The sequence below is a fragment of the Corapipo altera genome, unplaced genomic scaffold (genome assembly GCF_003945725.1).
Source record: "Corapipo altera isolate COAL_440 unplaced genomic scaffold, ASM394572v1 103, whole genome shotgun sequence".
In the NCBI taxonomy this organism is placed as follows: Eukaryota; Metazoa; Chordata; class Aves; order Passeriformes; family Pipridae; genus Corapipo; species Corapipo altera.
This window is the reverse complement of record NW_020884993.1, coordinates 570,423-575,709: the sequence shown is the minus strand read 5'-3', so window position 1 is coordinate 575,709 and position 5,287 is coordinate 570,423. Positions and strand designations below refer to the sequence as shown.

The 5,287-nt window shown below is 49.6% G+C and overlaps 1 long non-coding RNA gene across 1 annotated transcript in view; it reads left to right on the top strand.

Moving 5' to 3' along the window:
• Window positions 1–936, top strand: part of LOC113958327 — a 4,728-nt gene extending 3,792 nt beyond the window's left edge. Inside the window, exon 3 of the long non-coding RNA XR_003531483.1 lies at window positions 208–936. This is a non-coding gene — a long non-coding RNA (uncharacterized LOC113958327). The remainder of the gene's footprint in view (window positions 1–207) is intronic.
• The last annotated feature ends 4,351 nt before the right edge of the window (window positions 937–5,287 follow it).

Here is a 5,287-nt window from a genome sequence, read left to right as displayed (position 1 = left end):
GGGGGTGACTCTTGGGGATGGGCCTGTGCAGGGCCAGGAGTTGGACTCAATGATCCTTGTGGGTCCCTCCCAACTCAACATGTTCTGTGACGGTAGTTTCCTGACTCCCTGTATAATCCAGGTGACTCTCTGGCTGTTCTGCTCTCATAATTTAAATCACTAGTTAAACGATGATTACTGGTATTGCTTCTTTTCTTTTGTTTTTAGACAGCTGATTTATCTGATGTTTGCAGCAACAATAAGGGTGGAAGTCTGGGAGACAAAAGATGTGTATCAGAGCCTCTCAAGGAGCGAGTTTTTGAAAACTTTTTTTTCCTGGGGCTCCAGGATTTACCAGAAGAACTCAGACGTTACCAAACCCATTCAGAGCTTAGATGGACATGGAACATCACTGGGACAGTTCTGCAGCTAAAGATCAGGTTTCTGGGGACTTGTAGATTTTGGATGATGTGGAATGGCCTCTTAGATATACAAACAACAGAGTAAACCCAACCTCAAACCTGAACAAAACGTTCACAGATCAGAAAGAAAAATAAGTGCACTACCAAAGGAGTCTGGAGGTGGCTGATTTGTTCAGTTTTAAGTGATATGGAATTCATGCCTAGCACCTGAAGCCTCTGTGATTTCAAGCAGGTTTTGCTTTGAGATTGAAACCAAAATTGAAAGCAAAATATTTGGATCAAGAAGTGAAAATTTCAAAAAAGACTAAAGGAAATGTCTGTGTAACACTCAGCAAGAGACCCCCACCTGGCTTTTTGCTCAGCCCCCCTGCTAAGCCTCATGTAGAGCCCAAAATTAAAGACTGGGTTAAATAACACCCTGAAATAATGCTATAAGTTCACCATGGGACTGGTAAAATGTGCTGCTGTTCTGCATAATAAAAGACTTGTCTTTAATGCAAAGGCAGATTTCAGCTCCATTCCCTGATATAAATAGGGCAGCTCAGAGTCAGAGTGAATACAGAAATTGTTTTCTTATATGCAAATGAGAGATCACATTATTTCATAGGAGGAACTGTAATAGTTGGGAAATGTTTCCAGATCCTTGTTAAAGGAGAAAAAAAAAAAGACTCATCTAATGTTCCCGGATAAAAATGACATTAATTGAAAGTTTGATTCTATTCCCTAATGAGTTTTCTTGTTGCATTGTAATTAATAATTTCTTAGATCCAGGAGAACTGGGTATCCCTTCAAATTAGGGCATTACTTATAAATATGTTTTAAGAGCAGTTCTTAAGAATGCCATGGATTGCCCCCAGAATGGTTGTGAGGGTGAGGGACAGGAACAAACCCATAATGGGGTGCAGATCCTGGTGTGAGCCACCACAGAGCCTGAATCCCTCCTCTGCCAGAAGCCTCCAACCAAAGACCTTGGGGAATATCTTCATGGTGACTCAAATACACCAGGTCCTACAGTAAACACTGGAGGGGGATGTTTAATAACCACCCTGAGATCTGGGATTTGATACCTGCCATGTTTTGTCATTCCAAGGCCAGGCAGGATGGATGGACCCGTCCCTCTGGGATTTGCCTCTGGGTCACCTCCCTGTCATCACAAAGGTCACAGAATCATAAAGTCATGGAATGGTCTGGGCTGGAAGGGACCTTAAAGCCCATCCAATTCCACCCCTGCCATGGGCAGGGACACCTTTCACTAGCCCAGGTTGCTCCAAGTCCTGTCCAACTTGGCTTTGTCCTGGCAGCATCAGTGCCTGAGGCTTCAAGTCCTAGGAAAGGGCTGGAGTCAGTCCTTGGTAAAACTGGTTTTAGGCTAATGAGTGTTTTTTTCTTTTTATTGTTCCTTAATTTGGAATTGCATTCTAGTTTAAAACAGCATTTTCCCTCCTGTGTCAGGTACAAAAAGGTTACAGAATTTTAAGGTTTTTTTTTTTATTTGCCCGCTCCCTTGACCCAGGGAATGAAGGTCTTTGCCAAAACACCTCTTGCTGCGAGCCCTGGTTTACATCTAGAACTGATGCTGTCTCTCAGTACCTCTGGATTAACCTTTATCTCCTTCCACCATCCAGAAACCCCCACAAATTTCCCTGCTCAGAAGTGACGTCAGCTTTGCTTCCCAGGAGAGCTCAGAAACACAGAAAAGCGTTTTTTTACAGTGGAGCATGGACTGAAATCCCTTATTCCCCTCCACCACACACCCCCTGACACTGCTGTATTTACACATCACAAATTTCCTGAACAGGCACGAGCTCCACACGTCCCAGTCCCAGCACAGCAGGGCCAGGATGCTGCTGGGACCAATCGGAGTGCTGGGAGCAGGGCAGAGCTGCATCCCGCTGCCCAGGCTGCAGAGCCTGGGAAGTTCTGTATAAAAAGCTGGCTCTGGACGTGTGCCAAGAGGTAGTAAACAAACTGGGAGCTCTGTTTTTCCTCTGGCTCTCCCTCCAGAGCCTGGTCTGTGTGTGCAGTGAGTGCTGGGTGGATCGCTCACATTCTAAAAGTGGTGCTTTTTTGGGGAGCAATGAGGAGGGGCTGGAATTCCCCCTGCCTTCCAGAGTGCCAGGGGAGCAGCAGGAGGCTGCCTGCACTCTGGATTCAGGCCAAAGACATTAAATGACACGAGAACAAAGTTCAGAGCTGCCTTCAAAGTCCATTCCGGTGCCGGAAGCGTGAAAGCAGATCCCCGCGATGGATGAACATGAAAAGCCAAACATATCGATCACTGTGTGCAGCGCTGGCAGCCCAGCTGTGGTGGCAGCAGCCTTGCAGGCTGTGCTGCAGTCACACAATCACACCCAAGGTGAGGAGGAGGAGGTAGAGGAGCCGGGACTGGGTGGGTTTTATTCCCGGTGCTGTCCCTGTGGCTGTTCCCGGTGCCTGTGTCCTCCCCAGGGTGGACCTGCCCAGCAGCCTGCCTGGGTGTCTGCTGGGTGTCTGCAACCTGCTGCACCTCTGCCAGGCTGGGAGCAGTGTCCCTGCTGCAGGAACCATAAGGACCACGGAGCTGCCCTGCCCGAGGGGCCAAAACGCCTGTGGCCTCTGCTCCAAGACCCCCAGAGCACGTGGTGTGCAAGGTAAGGCAGCATTTCCCATTAATTCTTGTCTGGGTGATTACGCAGCAGGAGGAGGCAGTGCTGGAGGAAGCAGAGGCCTCTGCATGCCCAGAAAAAGATGCTGCAGGTGGGGAGGGCATTGGAATGGGCTGCCCAGGGAGGGGGTGCAGTCACCGTCCCTGGAGGTGTTTGAGCAGAGCCTGGATGTGGCATCAGTGCCATGGTCTGGGTGACAAGGTGGGGTTGGGTCATGGGTTGGACTCGATGATCTCAGAGGTCTTTTCTAACCTTGCTGATTCTGTGATCTGTAATTCTGTGAGGGAGTGGTGCTGGGTTGGCTGTGCTGCTGTGGGCAGGGATGCAGGGATGCTTTGGGAGGGTGGGGGGAGGCCAGCCAATTTATCCTCCACTGTTTGGTAGTGTTTTGTGGACCTCCTCATGCTCTCCCCTGTCTCAGCCTAAACTCTCTGGGGTTTTCACGTTGTATGCCCCCATCCATCCAGCTCCCTGCTCTGAGGCCCTCAAGGACACTCTCAAACCTCTGCCCCATCTGTCTGCTCAAAGGAGGGACACAATTCCCCTGGCAGATGGAGACAATGGGCCTCAAATTGCCCTTGCCCACTATCCCCTGGAGCCCACCCAGGAGTCCCAGCAGTGATCAGGGGATGGCACAGCAGGTCTGGCAGACTGGCCACTGTGAGACCCACTGGTATGGAGACCCTTCACCAAACCTCCCTCACCCTGTGCTTCAGCCCCACAGATGGAGGGAATGTGGGCAGAGAGCTCCTGGAAGATGCCCACTAGCTTTTCCCCTTCCCAAAGCCCTCTTTTGCTTATTCATTTGGGAAACTGCACAGAGAAATGAAGGACAAAGCAGATGATGATTCCTGTGACAGCAGGGGTGTTCAAACCTTCCTTTAGAAGCACTAAAATAGAGATAAAAATCAAACAAGGCAGTGCAGAGAAGCTGTTTGTCCCTGCCCGAGGCCAGGCCAAGCCCTTGCCCCTACTCTGTCCTCACAGCTGCTTTTTTAGGGCTTCACAGCCTCCTCCAGCTACTGCCTTGACCTACCACCTGCAGATGTAAAATCTCCTTCAGGGCCCATCCCTGTCCCTCTGATCTGGTTCCCTACCTGCCAGGATGCCTTGGAGCTTATTGTCCATGTCCTGCTGGGCTCCAGAGCCTCGGAGCTTCCCTCTCTCCGTTGCCCAAGGAAGGGTTAAGCATCTTCCTGCCTCTGAATCAGCCCCCTCCTGTTCTCTCCCGTGGTTCCACATAATTTCTTCTGGGGGACAATGTGTGACCTGCATGTCCAGTCCTGAGGACTCTGCACAGCTGCTGCAGGAAGCCAGTTTTAATTCCACAGGCACACAATGCTCTGTAAAACAGAACATTGCTCTGTGTGCTCCCGGTGCTCGGGGTCACTGTGGCCAGGAAATGTCTCTTTCTTTCGTGGGGGAAGTTTGAAGGAGGATAATAACAGATGCGGAGACTGAAGGGAGAGAATGATGGGTTTGTGTTCAAGGAGCAGCTCTGAGGGCCTGGAGCCTGTGTCTGTGCCAGTGTTCCTACGTGATGGGGGATGAATCCTCACCCTGTCACCACAGGATCACTTGTTTTCCTTCTTTTCAGCTTTTGGTACCTACAGAACAATTTGCAGAGTCCACAGCTCTGCCCCTATTATGGGAGGTTTTGGTTTCACTCAAACTATTCCAGACCCAGGATGGGATGAGTGTTTTCTTTGGAGGTGTTAATTTTTCCCCATTATCCATGGGGATCCATTATCCCCAAGTCAAACAATTCCCTGAGGCAGCAGGATGGATTGTACCTGCTCTGTCACTTGAGGGATGGGGATTTTTTACTCTCCATGCTCTGCAACCTTATTGTCCTTTCCTGTCACTGAATGATTATCCCTTCAGTGCCAGGGTTTTCCATCTCACAGAGTACAGTTCATTGAACATCACAGAGCTCAAAAAAAACCTACAGGCCAAGCCAACAAATAAATGACATCAGGAAAACCAAAACAGGAACAAAGAGACAAAGAAGGCTGGGCAGTGTTTGGATCCCAGAGCTGGGAGATTTTAAAGGCAACAGAACCCCAGGGAATTATTGTAAGAGAATATGGAAAAATCAGAGAATCACAGAATGGTTTGAGCTGGAAGGGACCTTAAGGATCATCTCATTTCACCCCCTGCCATGGGCAGGGACACCTTCCACCAGCCCAGGTTGCTCCAAGCCCCATCCAACCTGGCCTTGGACACTTCCAGGGATGGGGA